Source organism: Sceloporus undulatus, chromosome 6 (genome assembly GCF_019175285.1).
Source record: "Sceloporus undulatus isolate JIND9_A2432 ecotype Alabama chromosome 6, SceUnd_v1.1, whole genome shotgun sequence".
NCBI classification, from domain to species: domain Eukaryota; kingdom Metazoa; phylum Chordata; class Lepidosauria; order Squamata; family Phrynosomatidae; genus Sceloporus; species Sceloporus undulatus.
The window spans coordinates 101,155,072-101,179,606 of NC_056527.1; the positions used below are offsets into that span (position 1 = coordinate 101,155,072).

General features: G+C 41.8%; 1 protein-coding gene across 2 annotated transcripts in view; it reads left to right on the plus strand.

Annotated features, from left to right (window-relative positions):
- Positions 1 to 24,535, plus strand: part of LOC121935751 (zinc finger and SCAN domain-containing protein 23-like) — a 482,958-nt gene that overhangs the window by 158,480 nt on the left and 299,943 nt on the right. The gene's annotated exons all lie outside the window — the stretch shown is intronic.

Consider the following 24,535-nt stretch of genomic DNA (forward strand, 5'->3'; position numbering starts at 1 on the left):
TACAGACTAACACAGCTTTATCTTTGAATTCTACTATGGTTGCTGTTGTTATAGTATAGTATATATTTATTTACGGCCATAGACCAATCAAAGCGGATACCATTTACAAAATGTAAGAATTGCATTAGATTAAGACACTATAGAATTGCATAAAAACAACTTAAAACACAAGCTTATCTGTTGAATATTAAAAGGGTTCAAAGAAACATATAGCAGCTAGCAAATACGTTGTTGTTGTTGTAATTAATTATATTTTATTGTACCACTTTTGTATGTTTTTAATTGTGCTTTTCTTTTAATATTGTAAGCTGCTCTGAATCCCGGTTTTTCAGGGAAAGCGTGATAAGAATTATTATTATTATTATCATTATTATTATTATTATTATCATCCCAGCTTGGCCATATAAATCCAATGTGCAAGTCACAAACTCTCAGCCTCAGGGGAAGTCAATGGCAAGCCTCCTCTGAACAAACACCATGATAGGTTTGCCTTAGGGTTGCCAAAGGAAAAAAATTAAAGGTACACAACAACAACAAAAAGTAGATCTATCTGGATATGGTGTTTAGCGTGTCTAATTTGGACACAAAGGCAGCAAATGTGTGATCGATTGCTTTCACTGATCTGGGGAACCTGTGCCTCTCCAGTTGCTTTGGACTACAGTTCCCATTGTCCTCTTGGCCATGCTGGCTGGGGATTCTAAATGTCCCAAATAGCTGATGCCCCAAAGCATTCCCCACCCTTGTTTTAGAAGTGTGATTTTTCAAAGCTTTTGTGTGAGCAATGCCTGGAATGTATTGTCATATAGATTGAGAAATGCAAACACACACACACACCCCTCTCCTTGGAATAAAAAGCAAACTAAATGCAGTTTGTAAGTAAATTAGCATACAAATAAAGGCTAGTTTTGTACCTTTATTGTTTAAGGTACTCTATGTTACAAGTTAAACCATAGATGGGGGAAGATGTTCTGATGAATTGTAACTAGGACTTCTCTTTAGCTAATCTGGCTAGACCTGACACAACCTGATCAGCGTTGCCAATTTCTGGGGAATTTAATTAATTTCTTTCCGGGGATTGATACAATATGCAACAATATCAGCAGGAACACACATTCCCTTTCTTGGGAATATAACCAGCAAATACAGTTGGCCCACCACTATTGTGGATTTGACTTTTACAGATTTGATTATTTGCAGTTTTGATTAATATGTACTCTCTAGGAATCTCTAGATTCTCCAGTGCAACTCTGCCAGACGTTGACCATAGAGTTGCGCTGGAGAACCTAGAAATTACTAGAGAAACTGCTTCTCTAGGCATCTGTAGGTCCTCCAGCATGATTCTATGATCATCTTCTGGCAGATGTTGACCACAGAGGTGCATTGGGGGACCTGGGGCTTCCTAGAGATGTGTTCTCTTAGCTAAAAAGAATAGTGTTTTTTATTTGTGTTTTTCCACATTCACAGGGGTCCTTCACCTGCAAATGTGGAGGGATCACTGTAATTTACTAAACAACTCAATAAATAATACATAAGGCAGACAAAACTTTCCCCATAATAAAGATCAGCCAGTAGAGAGAAAGTTGATCAGCTCTGCTTTCGAAAATATCCTTTAGAAACCTCGTAACCACACAGCCATACAAGGTTGTGTTTTATATAATGTAAAGGATAATAAGGGTGGGAGTGAAGCATGTAAAGACAGAAGTTGTATATCAATTGACTGTCATTTCATAACCTGATTTTCCTTCAGTCCCCCAATTTCTAGAATTGCAAATGAGTGAAAATAGTTCACACCTAAAATTCATCTACCTGCTGTGTTTGCATTCCCTCAAAAACTCTGCCCCTTTTCTTTGGATGCCTCAAACCAATGTATAAATGTGCAATAGTGGTTTGAAGTTATTGCAACACTAGAAATTTGAAGGGGGGGGGATCCATTGATCACAAGATGGCTGGAAGATTTCCCCTCCTTCCCTTAGAAAAACCAGCTGAACTATATACCTGCCTCTTGAATAATGGCAGTTTGGATCTTCGTCCAGCTTTTCACAAGTGCAGTTGCCCTTCCAGGAGGATGAAAGAGAAAGTAAGAGGTCTAAGGTTTATTTTGCTGGAAAGGATGATGAAACAGTCTGTTTCCACACCAGTGAAAATCACATGGGAAGGAACTGAGCAACTAGTTCTGATCCCATCAGTGGTGTGGTAGAGCTGGAGGTCAGAAGGTTGAAAGACTGGGACTTTTCTGTTAGCAGGGATGTTGGCATTATCTGCACACACACACACACACACACACACAAACAAACACACACCTTGGACTCCTTTCTTTTCTCTCTCAGCTTTTCAGCAATCTTAACAGTGCCAGGAGAACAAAAATGGATTGAGCTGTGAAGGCTTCTTGAGACATTCAGTGTCCTCTGCCTACAAAGAGGGCTGTGGCCCTAATATGGAGACATATTAGATTGCAAAGGAAGTACCTTTTTGTGTTGCAAATGCCCACTAAAAGGAGAGCCCAGACTGCATAAATAACCCCCCCCCATCTGAATTGAGCATTTAGCAATAGCATTTACATTTCTATACTGCTTAATAGTGAACTCCCCACTCTTTAAGTGATTTACAAGCTGTAAACAAATTGAACTGAGAACAACAACAACAAAGTGATGGCTTATGACTAACATATTCAAATGTTTTTTCTCCTGTGTGGTTTTTAACAACTTGCCTAATGAAGAAGCCAGTGGAGCTTCAAAAGCTTGCAATATGTATATTGTGCATTTTGCTTGGTCCAATAAAGTTTTCACTCTTTTTTGGATTTTGGATGTTATTGGCTTTTCCCAGTTAGTGATATATTGTTATGAGCTATCCCAGTTGTAATACAAACGCATTCTAGAGTGACTTTGTCTAGAATGGGCAAGGAAGATCTATCAGCTTATCAGAAGAGCTGTTTGTTGTTTCCTAACTGCCCTCAAGTCAGTACATGAGAAACCTCCAAATCACCTTACCATCAACAGACCTATTCAGGTCTTGCAAATTCAGAGTCTGGGTTTCCTTGATTGAATCTATCCACCTGGAATGAGGTCTTCCTCTTTTCCTTCTGCCTTACCAAGCATCATTGTCTTTTCTAGTAAGTGATGTCTTCTCATGATATGGCCAAGGTCTCAGGGGTTATCTACACATTCTGTGCTGCAATGCGACTATCCAAATAGACTATGCCCCCAAGTGCCAGTACTGTGATGGAGTCAATGAAGCAGATGTATTCAAAACACATATAAGACATGCAGAGTTTATCCCAGGTCTATCTGCATCAGTTATTCACAGCTAACAATGCATATCTTTCAGGAAAACTTGGGGGGGGGGAGGGGACAAGATCAATTATCCCAGGTTTTGAAGATTTTTTTTGGAAGTCCGCCCCTCAAAAAAACCCCTTTCTGTATACTGTATACTCATGTATACGTCTAAACATTTAGGTTAAAAAAATGTGACCCCAAAAAACTGACTTGACCTATCCACACATCAGTGTAAGTACTGTACTTGTGTGTGTGTGTGTATATACATATATGTATATGAAACTATCCCCTCATGAGTTAAAAAAGTTTAATCTGCCCCAGAAGCATTGACCCTCTTCTACAGGCTCATCCATCCAGGCTTTTCTATAAGCACAAATAGTTATGCCTGTAGGTGTTTGGGTATTGTTTTCCTTTGCTTTGTCCTTCACATCCTTCATTACATGCCCCTAAGTTTTACTCTCGACTTATCCATGGGTCATATCAAAAGCCATCATTTTGGCCCCCAAACCTACCCTCAACTTTTACATGAGGTCAACATATAGTCGAGTATATACAGTAATCAGATGCATTTGAAATTCTTGAGAGCAACACAGATTCAATGCACCTTCTGCCAGGATTATTTCCACCATATGAATAACCCCTCAGTTTAGTCATCTTGTCTTCTAGGGAGAGTTCAGACTTGATTTGTTCTAGGACTCATTTATTTGTCTTTTTAGCAGTCCACCGTTTCCGTAGAACCTTTTCTTCCTGCCAGCCTTCTTCACTGTCCTGTTTTCACAACCGTACACAAAAATTGGAAATATGTTGGCATGGACAAACCTAGATTTAGTGTTCAATGATGTATTTTAACACTTCGGGATATTGTCTAGTTCTTCATGGCTGCCAATCCAGTTCCTAGTCTTCCTCTGATTTCTTGGTTGCAGTCTCCATTCTGATTAATGACTGAGCCAAGGTATAGAATATCTTTTTACTACAGTACTTCAATGCCTTTATTGTCTGCTTTAAAGTTATATAAATCACCCGTGATCATTCTTTGTTTTCTTAATGTTCACCTGTAAACCTCCCTTTGCACTTTCTTCCTTGACTTTCTTCAGTATTATTTCCAAGTCTTTGCTGTTTTCTGCTTCTAGTAGAGTATCATCTGCAAATCTTAAACTGTTGGTGTTTCTTCCTCCAATGTGCACACCTCTTTCTTTCGAGTGTAATCCTGCTTTACATATGATATGTTCAGCATACATATTATATAATAATAATAATAAAACTTTTATTTATACCCCGCTTTTTCTGCTACAGGATCAATCAAACAGCTTACATGATTAAAAGATAGTCAATATACACTACATATAGTCTGTACAGTACTATATCTAAACCTCTCCCCCTTAAAAAAGGATTAAACACATTACAGTTTAAAATCTATTGTTTAAAAAACTGATAATAGCTGTTGTGTGCCTCCAAGTCATTTTTGACTTGTGATGACCCTAAAGCAAATGTATCATAAGGTTTTCCTGGCAAGTTTCTTCAGAGAGGGTTTCCCATTACCGTCCTCTGAGGCTGAAAGAGCATGACTTGCCCAAAGTGCCCCAGTGAGTTTTTATCCTTGAACAGGAATCAAACTCTAGTCTCCAAACTGATGATAAATACAGCCTTGCCTGAACCCTTTGCCAATTGAAAACCATTCCATTTCTCTGTATTCTGTTATGATGGTAGCCACTTGTCCTGAGTACAGGTTATGCATCAGGACAATTAAATGTTGTGGCATACTCATTGCTTAAAAAGTGATCCACAGTTTTTCATGATCAACATAATCAAAGCCTTTGCTATAATCTGGAAAGCATAGTCTGACCTTTTTTTCTGAAATTCTTTGCTGTGCTTTGTTATTCAACATATATGATTCCTAGTGCCTCTTCAATTGGACATATGGCATTTTGCACTCCATATAGGATCCAGCATGGTATAGTGCTTTGAATGGTGGACTACAAATCTGATGACCAGGGTTTGATTCCCTACTTGGCCATGAAAAATGACCTAGGGCGAGTCACATGCTCTCAGCCCCAGAGGGAAGCAATTGCAAACCTCTGAATAAATCTTGCCTAAGGAAACCCCATGATAGGTTCGCCCTAAGGTCTGAAACAACTTGAAGGTACACAGCACACAACAACAATACATGGTAAAAGTCTTTATTGTAGAATTTTAAACATCACTTTTTTTCATGGGAAATTAATGCAGTGGCCCTGTGGTTACTACAATCCCTGGTGTTCCCTATCTTGGGGATTAAAATGTATTTTGAGGTTACTGTAATCTGTGGGCCACTGGTGTTTTAAAAAGGCTTACTAAATGTGTTTTTCCAAAGTTTGTGCCTTATGCTTTCTTCCACAGAAACATAATTTAAAGACTATGGCCATATTGTGTTCTATTCGGAAACAAATTATTCTTTACTATGTCACTGTTGTGTGCTTTCAAGTCATTTCCAACTTATAGAAATCCTAAGGTGAACCAAACCTATCATGGAGCTTTCATGGCAGAGGGGGTTTACCATTGCCAACCTCTGAAGCTGAGCGTGGCTGAGAGAGTGTGACTTACTCAGGATCACCCAATGGATTTCATGGCCAAGCAGGGACAGCTGTTAACACAACAATGCTATCTAGTATTCAAAAGCCCCTCTGCCTGGGAGCAGAGACCCAGCTCACTACATATAAATTTCAGTCTCCAGTATATGTGCAAACACATGTGTATGCTATATGCATGCACATATACTGGATATATGCACATGTGCAGCCTTGAGCTGCCATCACATAAAGCCAGGGTGACCAGATGTCCTAACTGGAAAGGAGGACAAGGCACTTAATAATGTAGGACATTCAAGGAAAACTGGATGTTACCAAATAAAAGCTAAAACCACGTACTGTATATCAATATAAATTCATGTTTCTTAGTCGTGCTCCAAATAGAGGACATTTTGAAATTCCTCCTGGACAGAAGGTTGAAATGTAAGGCTTGTCCTGGAAAAGGAGGACGCCCGGTCACCCTGCACACAGCCCTCAGGTCAGGATCCACAATGTATTGCATCCTATTTTAGAAACATTGAGGCTGAAGCCATTGCTGCAGTTCCAGTGCAAAAGGTTAAAAGAGCTGCTGTTTGAGCACTTGGCCACTAAGTGGCAGCAGAGAGACTGACATAGAAACTGCTTTTGCATCCGGAATCCAATAAAAAAATCTACCAAACAGTGATATATTTATTGGATCAACCAAAATGCACAATATCCATGTTGCAAGCTTTCGAAGCTTCACTGGCTTCTTCATCATGCAAGGTGTTACAAACCAAACAGGAGGGAAAAAATGAACATGTTAGTCAAGATGGTATGGAGGGCCATATCTTGCAGGCTTGTATGGAGGGCCATATCTTGCAGACTGGCACCTTCTCTTTCTGGTCATGTGGAGATTCTCAAAGTCCAGGAAATTTAACATCCATTTGCATCACAACAAAGACACTTCCTTTGCATCTTGAAGGCATGGATAGGATGGCATTATGTTACAGACTGAATTTATCCAAAATGCTTGGGACCAGAAATGTTTTGGATTTTAGAGTTTTTCCAATTGTTGGAATATTTGCATATACATAATGAGATATCCTGGAGACGGGAGCAATGTCTAAACATGAAATTCATTTATGTTCTGCATACACCTTATATACAACCAGCAAATCCTGGCTCAGACATGTAAACCCATTGGGTGATCTTAGGCAAGTCAATCCCTCTTGGCGTCAGAGGATGGCAATGGCAAACTTCCTCTGAAGAAGCTTGCCAAGAAAACCCCATGATAGGTTTACCTTAGGGTCGCCCATTCCTCATGCTGGCTAGGGTTCCTGGGGAAGTCCAAAAACACCTGCAGAGCCCAATATCTCCCTAGCTCTGTCTTTAAGAGCAGCTTTATATGAAGATACTAGGAGGTGAGGTTTTCCCAGTCTATTCTGTACATAATGTATGTATATGAAGAACATGTTCATCAGCTAATTAGAGATCCCCAAGTCTCACCGTCCCCTTAAGATCTTTTTTGAACTGCATATGAACAGTGAGTGATAGATACGCACGATAAGCAGAAATGAAGAAACTTCTGGGATAATCAACAGTGTGTATATTAACAGAACATCAGGTACTGTACCTAGATTTAGTAACTGTCTCCTGATTTCTGAAAGGGAAACTCACAGTAACATGATGACAACTGGCGTTTAACATGTCAGGGTGAAAGAAGTCTTCAGCAGTTCCATCTGGTGTGATAGATGCAGCTCTGATGATACAAAGCATTTCTACTGTTTGCACTAACATAAGCATGACTAAGGCTGAAGAACAGGGGCCTATTCATAAATTTTGAAACATAGGCTTCACTGTTCTTGACTATTGCTAAAATGATACCCCAAAAATGCAGACAATTCTGTTAATGTATGTCTATATCCATATAATAATAATTAATAATTTGTTTTATTTATATACCGCTATTCCAAAGATCATAGCGGTGAACAGCAAGTAAGCTAATTAGCAAGTAAGCTAATTTGCCCCCAACAATCTGGGTACTCATTTTAGCGACCTCAGAAGGATGCAAGCCTGAGTCGAGCTTGGGCCCTTTTGCTGGTCTTGAACTCGCAACCTTGTGGTTTTGAGTGAATGGCTGCAGTACAGGCATTTAACCACTGCGCCACCAGGGCATATAAATTCTATTAGTTTGCACTATTAGCCACCAAGACAGGTCTTTAGTACAGCTAATGGGTCTTGCCCATTGCAGACCAAGGCACACCAAAATATTCTGGGTTACAACAGGATTTGCACATGACAGTATATTGTTCCTAGGGAAATCCATTTCCCCTCCAGCTACTATGGAGATTTCAGGAAAAAAATTCAGAAGGAAAGGGGGAATCCAAGGTGGGTAGTAGAAAACATTATTGTCCAAACTAATAAAAAATCCAGTGTCCCCCTCAACCTTTGAAGCCATGGCTCTACTGTTGGAGCAACACAAATAGTGTGCACAGACATTGTTTCTGTACTATACTTTTGTTTGAAAAGGTTTTGCAGGTTTTTGAAACTGACACACACACAGAATCAAGTGCAAACCTGTTGCTTTCAAACTGGAGTAAGTGGAAGTATGCAAAGGGATCTTGTAGCACCTGTGAAACTAAGGCTGCATCTGCATTACAGAAATAATCGAGCTCAACACCACTTTAACTGCTAGTGCTCAATGCTAGGAAATTCTGGGTTGTGTAGTTTTGTGAGACATTTAACCTTCTCTGTCAGAGAGCTCTGGGGCTGCAACAAACAACAATTCCTAGAATTCCATAGCATTGAGCCATGGCAGTTAAAGCAGTATAAAACTGCAATGCAAATAAATTTGCAGTACAGTATAAGATATCATAGACTAGATCTGCTTCTTCAGATGCATGGAATAAATTGGTGCCCAGGAAGGATCTTTACAATCAGACTGTATGAATAACCATAAAAATGCAAAACTTGTGGGCACGATGATAAGGTGACAGGCTCATCTTCAGCCATAATCCCTGAAGAACAAAGGCACGTCTTTGTCCCTCAGTATTAAAGCTTCAGGTATAAAGCATATTTATACATTTGTGGGAGTGGGACAGCATGTAATAGTATCCAGAAAGATGCAAATCATGTCCCTTCCCCTAAATTTTCAAAGGGTTGAGCCGAAGTGATACAGATCTTTAAGATCTTTACAGTGGTCAGTTAGTGCTGATGTGTGAAAGCAATAAATCTGCTTACCAAAAGTCAGTTTCATTTCCAGCATTATGATGTGGTGATGTGAATGTGGTACATGTTGGAGGGCTACATGGTTCCCACCCATTTTAAAATGGCAGATGGAAGCTTTCGCTTAGGTACTTTTAAGGATGCAGTCTTGTCAACACTTTTGGATTAAGTTCCATTGAACTCAGTGGATCTTAGTTTTGACTTCAGGTAGCCAAGTGTAGAATCAACTGTAACACCATAAATTGGAAACAACTTGAAGGTACACAATATACACATGTTCTACCACTACATTATAAGCAATGAGGTGTCTGGCCTTAACATGCCTTTCTTTTTTCAGGGAACAAGGCAAAGCAATGACTGATGCCCCTCATCACATTTGGAATTCCTCCCATTATAGGAAGAATATATGATTATGGCAACAGAAAACAAAACAACAAAGACAAGAAAGGGCTCAGAACTGCAAGACATTAGTTGCCACCTTGACTACCAGCCATGGCTCCCTTACTTTTCGTAACAGGTTGATAGTAGTGCATGATCATATCAATTTCCATGATGTACAAAACTTCATTTTCTGCAGCTCAATGCTGTTACTGAAGGTTTATGAATAAGTTACACATGTTATATAATATAAAATGCATAAGTTAAAGGTGGGAGGGTCAATAAAGAGAGAGAGAGAAAAGAGGGAAAGAAAATCAACAATATTTCTCTCATTTCTCCTGCACCCCCAGCTTCTGCCTTCTTCCGTTGCTAAAGTTAATAAAATATTTGGGGGGGGAGGTTTGAAAAATTAATAAGAAAGTGGATGGATGGGCCAGGATTAAGGCAACTCAGCATGAGTATTCCATGATGCTAGAAATGAGGTAAGAAAGAGGAGACGGGTCATGGCCTCTCTTCTCAAGTGTCAGAGCTTTCCTCAGGCTATGGACTTGCAGTGTCCCCTGGAAGGCTTAGCACTGCCAGAGCGAGTAACACGGCTGCAGGGCTATTTTGGATCCTGGGACATGTCATGGTAATTATGAAAGCATCTTCTGTCACCACTTTGGGGCTTGCCAGCCCTCTCCTCTCAGTTTTGTGCCCCCAGTCCACCCACACAGATGGCCTAGGTTGCCTTGATGTTTCTTAATATACCCTGTTTTTTGTTGGACAACCACCTTGGCTGGAAAACTATGCAAGAGGAAGGTGGTTGTTGTGTGCCTTCAAGTCACTTCCAACTTACGGTGATCCTATTATGGGGTTTTCTTGGCAAGATTTGTTTCTTGGCCATTGCCTTCCACTGAAGCTGAGAGTATGTGACGTGCCAAAGATCATCCAGTGGGTTTCATGGCTGAGCAGGGACTTGACCCCTGGTCTCCAGTGTCATAGTCCAGTATTCAAACTATTATGCCATGCTGGCTCCCTAAGAAGATGGTGCTGCAAATAATACATTTGAGCTAGAAAGTCTCAAGGAAGGTCTGGTTCAGAGCTTTAAGATTTTCAGTGTGACGTCTCCAGAGGAAGCATTCTAGATTTTAGAAGTGTTGGATTATATTAACCTTTTTTCAGCTAAGGCACACATGAGGCTTATGTAGATTCAGGTTTTTCTGAAAGGTACCATGTGTCCAATTTTAAATCAGAAGATGGCAGAAGACTGATCCAGGCTGAGCCAATGTCAGTTCACATGTCATCTGTCTCCTGCACAGTTGAACATTACCAAGTCCAGCAAGTAAGCTTAAACTGAAAGTTCGGTGGGAGGAGTTGTTCAGGGAGTATTAACCTGATTGCTTCTGGCCTACAGGAATAGGTGCTAGTCTCATTGCACTTCCCACTTTGGCAGAAGCTAGAATGGGAGCAATGGTAACATTGGCCCCATACAGACAGGCCAAAATAAAGCTGCTTCGGGTCACTTTGGAGGTATGCTGTTTAAATGACACATGCATCTTAAGAGGCCAGAAGCTCTGCCAGAGATGCACTCCAGTCCTTAGGACTGGAGCATGGCTTTGGCATGGCTTCTAGCCTCTTAGGACACATGCATCATTTAAACAGCATATCTCCAAAGTGACTCAAAGCAGCTTCATTTTGGCCTGTCTGTACGGGGCCATTGATTCGCATCTGGATATCTCTCAGGTTGCCAGTTCAAAATCAACCACAGGCCCAGGTCTCATGCCATATGAATACATCCCACACACATGCCTATAACATGCCCGGTCTCAGACTTTCTCCTGGAGACTCAAATTTGAGCCTTTATACTAAGAGCAGGAGATAACAGTCTAAAGCTCATCAGCTAGTCTTATATAAATCTTGGAATTGGGGTTTGAAGTTATTGTAAAACATTGTTTTTTTTTAACTAACATGACTTTGAACTAGAAAGTATTTGTATGTTTGTGCTTCTCAAATTTCCAGTTTGGGCGCTGGAACAAAAGAACTCCTTGCTAGATTCATTCCTCTGAAGGTTTCCATTTTTCTGGTCCTTCACATTTAAAGCTCTTCCACTTACAGCTAGGCAAAATGCTGTCAGCAGGCAGACAACATGAGCCTTTGCCATTAGCATCAGATCTGGGAAGGGGGAGGCTTCAGATTATTATTTAGTTAGATATTATGGTATTTACTTATTAAATGGCATTTAATTGTTTCCTGTGAGTGGGGTGGAATTTTCTGCTTTAGATTTTAGCGTGGGAGAGATAGCACCAATTAACTGCTCTGTCTGATGGTGTGAAATTTCTTCAGCTGGTCCTGGCAGCCCTGCACCATGACATTACAATCCTCTAACCACAATGATGGCCTCATGAGCTCTGCCTCAGCTCTATCTCTGGGTTCAAGAGGCTCTTATAATGTTTTGCTTTCATGAAATGCCTACATTTAGTTCAGACACTTGTGGGCTGATTAACTTACTATGGAGACTACTCCATTGGCAAGGAATGGTTACATAGCATATGGGAAGACCAGATCAGCAGCAAAACCAAGGGCAGGCAAGTAAAAACTGCAAATAAGCATGCAGGAAACAAACAAAAGTCAGGGAATCTGAAAACTGGCAGCCTCTTCACAAAGAACAAGAATGGGCAAGGTGTTGTCACTAGGCCATGTGTGACCCTCCCAGGCTATTTTTGCAGCTCCCCAGATCACATGTTTTCTGACAAAGACAGACAGACAGACAGACAGACAGACAGAATGGGCAGTCTTTCCTAAAAACCTCTAGAAGTGGCAGTTCACTTTTCAAATAAACAACATGGTCTCCCTGTGTTGTTTCAAAAAGTTTAAATGTCAATTTTTAAATAGCACAAATGGTCCTCTGGCCAGTTTATGGCTTTCCTAACAGTTTGAGAGAATTTGGGCAGATCATACAACTCTCAGAGAGTGCTAGAACAGAAAATTGGCCAACCCAAGTGTAAAGATCTGTGCTTGATTTTAGCACTTGACTGAAAACCTAACTAGATTAGATAATAGACATGTATCTATGATTAGATCCACATGTTAAATTTTAACTGCCTATGTAGATAGATGTAAACCAAACTGGAAGTTCTATTGCAGAACTTGTTATAGATTGATTACTGATTATCTTAAACCCAGAATTTTAACCAGAATTCAGCAGGGAGACCAAGGAGTTGATTGGAAAGGAAACATGTTTATTTTAGCTGCAGCATTTGTTCCCAGCAGGAAATTCTTCCAAATTACTGGGACCTCGAATTCAAAGTGAACAAAGTTTTTATAACATTCTGAACAAAGAAAACTACAAATCACATTTTATTGACTGCATTGAATTAAATACAGTGCGTCTGCGTTATACACAGGCTCGCTATACGTGGCTTTGACCACACATGCTCAAGCTGCGGGGAGTGCGCAGGGCGCAAGGGGCGGTGGGTCCCATTCATTTGAATGGGGCACCACCACCGCACTGCCACGCGCATGAACCCCATTCAAATGAATGGGGCTTGAGCATAGATGGAATTTGCCTTATGCGAGGGGGGGTCCAGAATGGATCCCCCACATAAGGCAAGTGTCAACTGTATTTACACCCCTATATATTCATTGGATACCCTAGCATATGTCTCTATCCCTCGTGGGTTTGCCATCAATCAATCTTTTATCTATATGTTGTGTTTCACTGTCCTCAAACTGTTTATACCATAATTCCTTTTATTTAGTTTAAAAATTCAAATCTGGAGCCATTCAAAAGTTGTTTATATTCCTAATCAGAACATTGGACATGACCTGGAATAATAATCCTTTGCTCTCATTTCAGCACTATAATTTTAACTTCTGAGCAAGTAAAATTCTGAATTTTAACCATGCTGCCACAAACTCTTAATGTTTAGTTTAGCCAAGAAATGAAGCTGGAGCACTATTATCAGCCAACAACATCAGATTGGCCTTCTGTTGTCACATTATTTCCCAGCACAGGAGGATTATGCGTCTGTGGTATGAATGTCCTGGCTGGAACAGTTTGTAATCGCCATCTCTAAAGCTGGGGTAGGAAACCACTACCTAATTTACAAAGATTTTGCTCTAAACCCAGCAGGAATTGATAATCTCCATGCTTCTTCTTCTTTTTACTTTCCTGGGTTAGTCAATGCATTCTATTATTATTCATATTAGAGAGAAAAGAGGCAGATCCCAAGATGCTGAAAAGATGGTCTTTTATTAGCTAAAAGCCCCAAGGCATTTCAGCCTAATAGGGAAAGTGTCTTCAGGCAAGACTAGAGGTGTTGCCAGGATGGAGATTCCATGGTGGCAGGTTTCGAAGCACCAGAATGGAAGCCAAAGATGGGAAAAGTTAAGTAGATGGAGGACAAATCAAACCTGATGAATGAAGCAAAGCATCCAAAACTAGTTAAAAGGAAGGCTCTAATGAGAAAGCCACTTTTTGTCACACTTTGTAAGAAAGATACAGAAAACAATCTCCTCAATTACCTTCATTTTGATTTGTCACAACTTACCTGATTTGTCTAGCTTTTAGCCATACCCTTTTTCAGTCAACCACACATACAAGTAAGCCAACATTCCCCCCTCCACACACACAAACATTTTCATCCCTTCTTTCCTCCACCTCCATCCCTAAATTCATTAAGAGCCTTGGGTATGGCTAAAAGCTAGACAAAGAGAAGACTTTTGAGAATAATAAATGAAAACTATAGCTTGAATAGTTTTTGTCAGTGCTAGCCTGAGTTGTTGCCAGTGGAAGTTGTTTTTCAGAAAAGACATCTCCTCCTTTCTTTGTGATTCAATACTCTGTTATCAGTGTGTGCCTTCAAGTCATTTCCAACTTGACAATCCTTCCTAAATCAAATCTATCATGGGGCATTCTTGGCAAGATATGTTCAAAGAAGTTTGCCCTTGCCTTTCTCTGAAGCTGAGAAAGTGTGACTTGCCCAAGGTCACCCAGTGGGCTTCTATGGCCAAGTCAGGATTCAAACCCTGAAGTCCTGATTCAACTTGAATCCATGTATAAAAAATCAATGGATAAGGAGGGCCAACTGTACTGTAATTTGCATTTGGTTGACTCAGCAGAGGGAGAGGAAAGGAGGGGTCAGAATCTTGCCTTTCCCAATATGTTCAGGCAAAGGCAGTATGACCAGACATCCTCCTTTTCCAGGACAGGTCTTATATTTCAACCTTCTGTCCAGGAGGAATTCCAAAATGACCTCCATTTGGAGCATGACTAAGAAACGTGAATTTATATTTATATGAGTGTTTTTAGCATTTATTTTGTAATGCCCTACATTTTGGGGGAATGTCTTACATTTGAGGTGCCTTGTCCTCCTTTGAGGGTATAACATTTGGTCACCCTAAGGAAAGACAAACTGCTGCTGCCTCTTTTAGCTCCTCTTCTTTCTCCTCCTCCTATTTATTTCTATCCTGCCTGTTTTTCAGTTCAGGACTCAAAATGGTTTACAACGAATTAAAAAACATATTGTTAAAAATCCACAAGATACAATGAAGGGCCTAGAGCAGTTTTTCCCAAACGCTGGTGTTTGGTGTTTTGGATGTCACCTCCTAGAAGCCTCAGCCATCTTGGCCAATAGTCTGGGATTCTGAGAGCTGACTTCCAAAACTCCTGGAAAGACAGGAATCACTGTCCTGGAGCAAGAATGGTCAGCTAAGTGAATCAATTTAAATCAGAGGCACCTTAGTTGACTCAAAACATTCTTTAAATTGGGGGAAGGGTAATGTGATGTCCTCCAGATGTTTTTGGATTGTACCTTCTATCATCCCTCACCATTGGCTATCCTGTCTAGGACTGATAGAAGAGGTACTGTAGTCTGAAATCTGAAGACACAAGATTCCAACTCCTAGCCAAGGGACTCAATTAAGGTAGCTGAGTTTTGCATCTTGATTTAATGGGTAAGCCAAGTTTAGACATCCAGGAAAGATCCCATGACTTTCAGGGCAAGGAATCAAGCGTCTTGATTCATCCCAGTTGGCTGGATGTCGCTACTAAGTGAAACAGGAGTTGTCTACCACCCCAGGATCTATTGCATTCATGGAAATAATGCTAACTATGTGTAAAGAGAACATGGAAATAAGCTCCAGTGTCTGCTGCATTTCTCTGCAAGCCCTTCAATATTAAACAACTAATCTTGCTCCTGGGGTGCTAATGTCTGTACAGCAACATTTTGCATGGCTGGCTGGGGGTGCAGGATTCTCTGGGCACCTCACATCAGCACCATATTCGTACAAAGTGAATCTGTGTATCTACCTAGAAGCTCTGCCCTCTGATCCAGAATGCTCTGATAAAAGCACTGACTGGTGGAGAATATCTATGCATAAATAACAGTGCTTTGACTGCTGAAAGCATTTTTCACATATTGTCTCAGTAAGCTTTATATCAGCACTATAAACTAAACTAATATCATTATCCACATATTGAACTGTGAGACTTAAGCTTGCCTAAGACCACCTAGTAAGACAATGAGATGGCCATGGAAAGATTTGAACAAATGAATTTCCAAGGCCTGTTCTAGACAGGCCTTTGCTCCACCCCAGTATGTACTAGGGGTTGGCCGAGGACACAGCGTCCAATCAGGCCTCACCCCTAGTACGTACTGGCGGCGTAAAAATGGCAGCGCCCTATACACATGAGTGCCGCCATTTTGACGTGACAGTTAGCCTCCACACGTCACGGCCCATTTGTGACACCGCAAGTGCACCATTGGCGCTTTGTGGGTTCACAACTGCACCGCAAGAAGAACTTGGTTTTTGCGGGTTCTTTTTGCTGCACAGGGGAGTTGCGCAGTTTGTCCTCTGCAGCTCCCTCGTGCAGCAAACACGGGGGTGCCCAAGTTACAGAAAACACGAATCTAATTCTCTAGTAGCTCCCATTTTATGATACATCTAGGCAAGATAAATTGCAGAGGCTTTGGTGTTTGGGAATTTGAATCAGAACAGATAATCCCACCTTGGAACCATGGAATCATGGATTTGGAAGAGACCTCAAGGACCATTAACATGAAAGATATTGATTCAGTGAGTCTCTTTTACTTGGGACTAACTTTCATTTATCGCTAAGAATTGTCCTAAATATCAGTGGGATAAGGTCATTTACTGTAGCTCATGCTGCATTTGCCCCTTTCTTTTCACCACCTGTCACAACTCCTTTTTAGATGAGCAAGTGACATGGCACCATAGTTATGCTAGGGATTCTTTATCCCATAAGAGCTTAAATGCACAGGGCAGGAAAAAAGCATGGGGTTCTTTAACATTAGTATAGATCAGCTATGGGCCCAGTTTAAAAATGCTCACCTTGGTGTAGGAATCATGGTGTCTAGCAGTGTAAGTAGTAGGCTACCTAATCAGCTTAACATCCATGGCTTTCCTTGATAAATTCCAGAAATAGTTGTTTTGTAAAAGCCTGTTATAGTTATGTCACAGAAGTCCAACAAAAGACCATTTCTAGCATTCCTTTGTGGACTCAAGATTGAGGGCAGTTGCATCAATCATGTAACATAGGAGTAATTGTTTGTACTCCATTCTGCCTTTCAAGTAGACAGCCTTTTCACACTATGTACTTATAGCACTATGATTCCACTTTAACTGCCATGTCAACATTCTATGGAATCCTGGGAAATTAAGAAAATGAAGCCAAGTTGTGATATCTATGGATTTAAGAGTTTAACTGAGAACAAAATTTATGATAAACAGCATGTCTACATGAGCAAATTACACCGGTTTTCCCTCACCATCACCACAAACTGTTCACACAATGCAGGGCTAAAGCCCAGATTTGAGTGCAGATTGTCTTCATAAATGAAGGCCAGCTGCACACCAAATCTGTCCTATCCCTGACTAAACCAGTGTAAAAAAAACCCTCCTCGCCTTTTTCGTGTGATTTTGCTGAAAATCTCCAGAGCAGTGCTGGGTACCTATCAGGCCTTGATTCTGACCTCGGAGGGAGCGACCTGTGCCAGCAGTGTCAGTGCCAGGCACACAGTGGCCCATGTGTGTACACAGATGCCAAACATTGTTTCGAAACGCAGAGGTAATAGGGAATATGGCATGGCTCCAGAGCCAGAATTTTCCAGGTGCAACCTAGAGTATGCTGGCCAGTGTAGACAAGATGTAGTTTCATTACTTCAGAAATTGTAGTATAGACTGGGTAATGTTATCACTCTAGGGATGTTCATGACATCTGAACAAAAATACTCTGGAACTGCCCCAAAGGCTCCACTTGTCAATGTAGGGCACCACTAGAGTCTGGAGGACTACAAGCATGCTGTCATGGCCTCAATTTTGGCAACTGATGCCATGTCATGTACTGGCTTGCCCTTTGGGATACTGGGGAATGGAGTTCTTCCAGTTTTGTAGTGAGAGACCTGCTAGAACAACATATTTCAGCAGTCCAGAATACTGTATTTTAAAGAGTTTACAGGCTAGAAATTTGCAGGGGAGGCAGGTGCTCAGTGTTTTAGGAGTTGGTGGCAGTTGCAAGGGCCGTAAGGCATCTCCTGAAAGACCACACACAACCTCCACGCTGTACAGCTGCCACCTCTGCATTGGCAGAAGTGATAGGATTGCCAAATGATCCCCTAAATTGGTTCTTGTGCATTTAACAAGAACTTGATGCATATTTATCAGGTAGTGGAACTTTTTGCATGGAGATAAACATCAGTAACTTGTAACAAAGCTTCTTCCTCCAGTAAGAAGTCCTCATTAGATGTAGTCAGTTTATTTTAGCAGGGTCACAAGTGATGTCACATTAGCAGGAACATTTGTGAACTACAGATATGGACCTTCTCACACCCATTTTCCTCCTGTTATGGCATGAGAAGGGGCCACTCGAGACCATGCGAGTCCAAGAAAGAATGCATTTTACCACACCCCAAAGTGTCCTCAAAATGGCCCCATTCCGTCGCCCAGCTCCAAGCCGTTCCCATTCAGGGCTGAGGCACATCCTTTGGCTTGAACAGAAGTCTTGCAACCGAAGACTTTTCTGAATCAATGGTCAGTAAGAATGTGTATTGACAATTGCACCTGATGTTTGGGAGGGTGAGAGCAAAACTTCACAGGTATCTAGGACAAAATACGGTAGATACCTCATTTGGCAAACTCAGAACTGAACTTTAAAATGTGTGGCTCCTATTGAGGTCTACAGTCTGTGGGATGGGACAATGCTGTGGACACTTACTCACTGGAAAAGGAAACAAACTTCAGTTTTACTTGAATGCTTAGATCCTCTTCCTAACTAGAACTTCCTCTTACCTATAATCTTGGAAGAATGGGCTAAGATATATGTTCCACTTTCTTGTTTCTTGTTTTAGTTTTGGAGTGTGCTTTGGCAGAAACTCTAGAATCAGATGGCAGCATACGTGTGGAAACAATAAAATAAACTAATAATAAACTACATGGTTCCCACCTTCTTTTTCCCTCTCCCTCCTTGTTATCTCTTTATTCCGTCCTCAAGAGGAATACATTCTCAACCCTTCCCGCCCCCTTAACAGCCACTCGATGCCTCTTTGGGGACGTTACTGGATCCGCCCCGCTGCATTAGCCGAAGTGTTGCCCTTTCATGGCTCCAGGCATAAAGCCAGTGGCCTTCCACCCTACAGGCAGGCAAAGCTGCAAACAGGCTGGTGTATTTACAAACACCTCTGCTCCGTGGCCCCAGCAGCTGCTACAATGCCAGAGTGACAAGGGTGAAAAGATCCATTTCCAGAACCCTGACATCCAATCCAGCCCATGCTTTGCCCTCCCTCTCCTTCCCCTTCTTTGGTGAATGGCTTCCAATAGGCTTCACGGAGTTGATTTAAGCAACCCAGTGTTCAGTGGTGGCTCTGCCATCCCTGAGGAATACGGAAACCACCGGACAGTGCTGACAGATGTGTTTCTCATAATGGCTGCACCTGTGTCCTGGGCAGCCAAGTGCTTAGCTTCAGCTTTGCCTCGAAGAAATGAATCACTCTAGACAAGGATGATAACCCGTTGGTGCGGAAAGGGAAGAAGATTATTGTGCCCATTCCACACTTTCAAATATAATTGCAAACATTTCCATTTAATGATAACTAAGACAACACATTTCTTAACAATTGGAGATACTGTTAAAATTTACTGGATGGGAGAATTATATTAAGGCTGTTTAATAGCCTTACATTTAATCACCCTGCCCCTCAAAATCAGTGTTTACAATCACCACTTTAATTTTCCCTTCCCAGAATAGGTGAATTTGTGTAACTTTCTCTTTAAGGATCAACAGTGTAATCTGTTAATTGCTGTCATTGGTACAAAGATCTTAACATGGGCAGACTGAACTCCTCAGATCTACCATACTATGTCTGACAAGATGGGTTTCAGCAGCTGGGAAAGAAGATATCTTAATTAATCAATCTCTGATTCTTCAAACAGAGACAAGGAGAAATCTCTTTTTACCTCCCCCAAAGAAGTCGAGAATAGTAATGTGCTTTATATTCTTCTTTGGGTCTCCACCTCTGCTTTTATGGAAATAGTTTGCTGTGAAAAAGTCCAAGCATCCCTGGGCTTCATCCTAAAAGTGGGGATATGCAGCAACTGTAGGAATCAGAAGTCAGGATAGGGTCATAGGGAGCTGCCCTGTACTAGGTTTGATTATTTGTCTATCCAGCCCAGTGCTATCTACTAGGAGAAACCTTTGAAAGTTTCAGACAGGAAAGAGGTCTTGCCCACCAGTTGCTACTTGATCTTTTTATTGGAGATGCCAGTAATAGAACTGCCTCCAATACATGTATTCTACCCTTCAGAACATGTGGGCTCCCCATCTCTATGCTGTTCCCACATTTGAAAATTATTGTGCCATGTTTTGCCTCTGTGCAATGGAAATCCCTGATTTGTTGATATGGTCTTAGAGATGATGTGGACACTGACCAAAGAAGCAAAGACGAGTAGGGTGGAATGGCAGAAAAGCTGGTAGAATTGATTCAACTTTTCAACATACACTGGAACTGGAACTATTGTAGTTCATCCTATAGCCTCTTTTGCTTTACCTGGGGTGGGGGCATTGACAAACTACAAGCCAGATGCAGCCTGTTGAGCCTCCCCAGCCGCTCTATGCCCTTCCCTACTTTCACCTCCCTCACTGCCCCATATACAGTCATTGGACTTGGATGACAATTGTCCATTGACACAAACGGGAGGGATTTTTTTCCCTAGTTACAATATGGCATGGTGATTGAGTGTTGGACCATGACTCTGGAGTAAAGGCCCATGAAAAAATTAGGAAAAAAATTTGTCTCTGTTTTTCCTGAATCATGCTAAAATAAAATATTTCATAATTGATTTTCTTCCCTTTTTTCTATTTTTCTTGGGGGTTTTTCAGTTTTTTTGGGGGGAGGGGGAATAAAAATGGGCAAAAACCAAAAAAAAAAAAAAAGATGAAAAAGGGAAGAAAATCATTTATGGAATGTTTTATTTTAGCATGATTCAGGAAAAACACGGACAGAAATATGTGTTTTTTTCCGTAACTTTTCCATGGACCTTTACATCTCCACCCCGGAGACCAAGTTTCGAATTCCTGCTCAGCCATGAAACCCACTGGGTGACCTTGGGCAAGTCACACACACACTCGGCTACAGGGGAAGGCAATGGCAAATCTCTGAACAAATCTTGCCAAGAAAAGCCAATGATAGGTTTGCCTTAGGGTCACCATAAGTCAGAAATGACTTAAAGGCCACAACAACAAGAGCAACCATTCCTTTGAGGCTGCTTTTCAAGGGAAGGTTGCAGTCTCTTCTCTCCCCAAGCATCTTGCGCTCAATTCAGCTTGGGAAAAGTTTTCTGTAATAGGAGTGAAGATGTAAATGGATAGTTCTTTGTGTGAGACTGCATATGTAGCCAAGGGCCCGTTAGGGGAATTTTATTATGATGTTATTAGTCCGAATATTGTAAGAGGGGGCTGGCTACAAGAGCCCTCCGAGATCGTCTCCCTATTTGTATACGGAGTAGACCAGGGGATCCCAATAACTGAAGCTGAGGCAGGTTATAATAACTAAAGATCTACTTTATTGAAAAAGGGGAAACACACACACAATGCACACACATACACACATTCAAGGCTCAGGAAGAAAGGTTGGAAATGTGGAAAAGATGTTCAGGCTTTGCTAATGGTATACTTACCAAGATGTAGTCTTCCTCCGGGAAGCGAAATGGGGTGTTGGGCAGTGAGGCAATCTGCTCCGCAACCTGGGTTTGAGCAGGAAAGCCGGCCACCAGATCAAAGGTCTGACTGACGTGGAGTGGGTAGACCTTGAAAATGGCGCGCTGAGCAGCAAAAGTGGGGACCTTTTATGGGCCAAATCTGGCCTGAGGGCAGAGAGTTTTGGAGATTGAAACAAAGGTGTTTAATTGCTTTCTTTCACCTGGGTGTCTGGGTCTGATAATATCTATGACTTAAGCTGTTTGGACAACAGACTTGAGGAGGGGGCGATTGCTCCAGGAAAGGCAAACATTTACTCTTTCTGGCTGAAGATAATCCCTTCTTGCGACTTCCCAGACCTTCTGAGATGTTAATGTGGCTGTTTGCCTGAGGAATGTGGACATGTCCTGTCGCTTTGCCAGTAATGGCGGTCAAGCTAGGAGTCTGGCCAGGGGTCATCCAAGGGTTATCATGGATTCCAAAATTTATATGAACCAGCATGGGTAACACATATGTATATTGTCTGTGAGAATGAATATGAGTTATGATGTGCAGAGATAGATGACATGGTATGGGCATGTATGGTGGGAGCTCCACCCACATTGCTTTGGCCCTGCTCTCCTTTTTTACTTTAACTCAACTGCTTACTAGCATGTGACATCTGAAAAGTCAACCAACAAGAATGTCATTCTCAGGTGAATAACACCATCACCACCTTTTAAAAGAAAGCATGAAACACATGAGACCCAGTGTGGTATGATGGTTTGAGTGTTGGACTAGGACTTTGGAAGACCAGTGTTCGAATCCCCACTCAGCCATGCAAATCCACTGGGTGGCCTTGGGTAAGTCATACTCTTTCAGCCTCATATAAAGGCAATGGCAAGCTATTCTGAACACATCTTGCCAAGAAAACCCTCTGATAGGGTCACTTTGGAGTCACCATAGGTCGGAAATGGCTTGGATGCACATAACAGTGACAAATGACACACACATATTTGTGGGATTTTAAAATAGCCAGGAAGGGTGTCTGTCTAGTGTTGCATGAGATTGACATGTGGTGGTGATGATGGATTGCCTAAGCAATATGTGGCTGGTTGGATGTGCTGGAAATCAAAGGAGAAGGGCAAGGAACCCTGTATGAAAATGAAAGTAGAGGAGGAAAGGCATAATAGACAGTAGGAAGACACTGCAGTGTTCAACCAAAGGTCATTCATAGCAGCAGGCATTTTGATAAAGTTAGTACCTCTTTTACAAGGTACTAAATGGAGTGTGAAATATAGCAAGCAGTTATCAGGATGGAAAAGTGCAGGCTGAAACAGTTACTGTTGGTATTGACTGGAAAACAAGTTCTGCGGCTGTCTTGAAGTCAATTTGTTGCTGTAGTGCAACTTTACGTTAATGGGCAAAATCTGTCAATATGCTCTCCATTTCATGGCTATTCCATTACTGCCTTTGTATAATATGTCTCTTCTGCTGCAGTTTCACTTCTCATACAGCCAAATGGTGTGAGTAGGCATGATTTTGTTTCTCTCCCCTTCTCCTTCCTTCCCTTCACTGCAACTGCAAATGCAAACCGCTTCCCCAAACCATCTGCTGTGTGCACATTCACACAGCTGCTGGCTTCAGGAAGCAATTGACAGTTGTGATTGCTACTTCCCACCCTGGAAGGTGACATTTGGCAATGTGGAAAAGTATCACTCAACCATGGATCGCCAAAGAGCTATTGTGGGGAAAGTGTGATAAAAAATTATGCCAAACTGGTATTTTTCCATTCCTAAACTAGCACAATAGTGGTGGCACAGCAGACTGGTATTATAAAGTCCTAAATGACAGACACACACACACACACACACACACACACCCCAATCACTTCCATGCCAGCATTCTCTGAAGATAGGGTTGCCATAAGTCAGGAGCTCCAAACCAGGACAAATGTAGGGCAAGATTTACAAATGTAGGACACATTTTTTAACATGGAGGACATGCCAAAAAAATAATGATTTTTTAAAAAATGTTAATATAAATGCATGTTTCTTAGACTTGGTCAAAATGGGGGACACTTTGTTATTTAATAACAAAAATAAAATAAAATAACCAAGGCTGGGTTGTATATATTTAAAAATAAAATAAAATAAAATAAAAAACCAAGGCTGGGTTGTATATTTAAAAATAAAAAAAAACTTTTCCCTCCCCCATGCCCAGAGGCCTATCCTCCTCCTTTGCCTCCTCCTCCTCCTCTTACTCCTTTGCCGCTGCCACCGCCTCCTCCTCCTTTGCCTCTTCCTCCTTTGCCTCCTCTTCCTAATCCTCCTCCTCCTCCTCCTTTGCCTCCGCCTCCTCCTCCAAGGCTCCTGACACTGGCCAATGGCAGACTGGGGCTGGAAAATAAGCCAGCCCCTGCTCGTCTGCCATTGGCCAGAAGGCTTAGGAGGCGAGCGCTGCCCCTTAAGCCCCATGCGCGAGCGTGCAAAAGGGGCGAGTGCGCGTTGCTGCAGGCTGTGGCCCAGGCAAGCGCTGCAGGCTGCGCAGCAGCTGTGCTGGGAGGGAGGTGGAGGAGGAGTGGTGGAGGCGGAGGGCGGTGCGGCGCGGCCATAGAGGAGGAGGTGGGTGGCTGGCCAGCAACGTTAGCAGCCGCAGTAATGGCTGCATGAGCGCGCCCAGCCCAGAGGTTGGGCCCGGGACAAAGGCCAGAATTGGGGGAGAACCGGGCTGGGGAGGGGAGGGGCCCCCCCAAAGCAGATTTGTCCTGGGGGCCACCGGGATATGGCATCCCTATCTGAAGATGTCAGCCACAGATGCTGGCGAAAAATCAGAAACAAACTCTTCAGCCACATAGCCTGAAAAACTCACAAAAAGCTCCTAAATTACCCTTTGTTGACAATTTTGCATATCTACAATTCTATGATTTTTATTTTTGGAGAAGCAGCTGGGAGAGATAAACA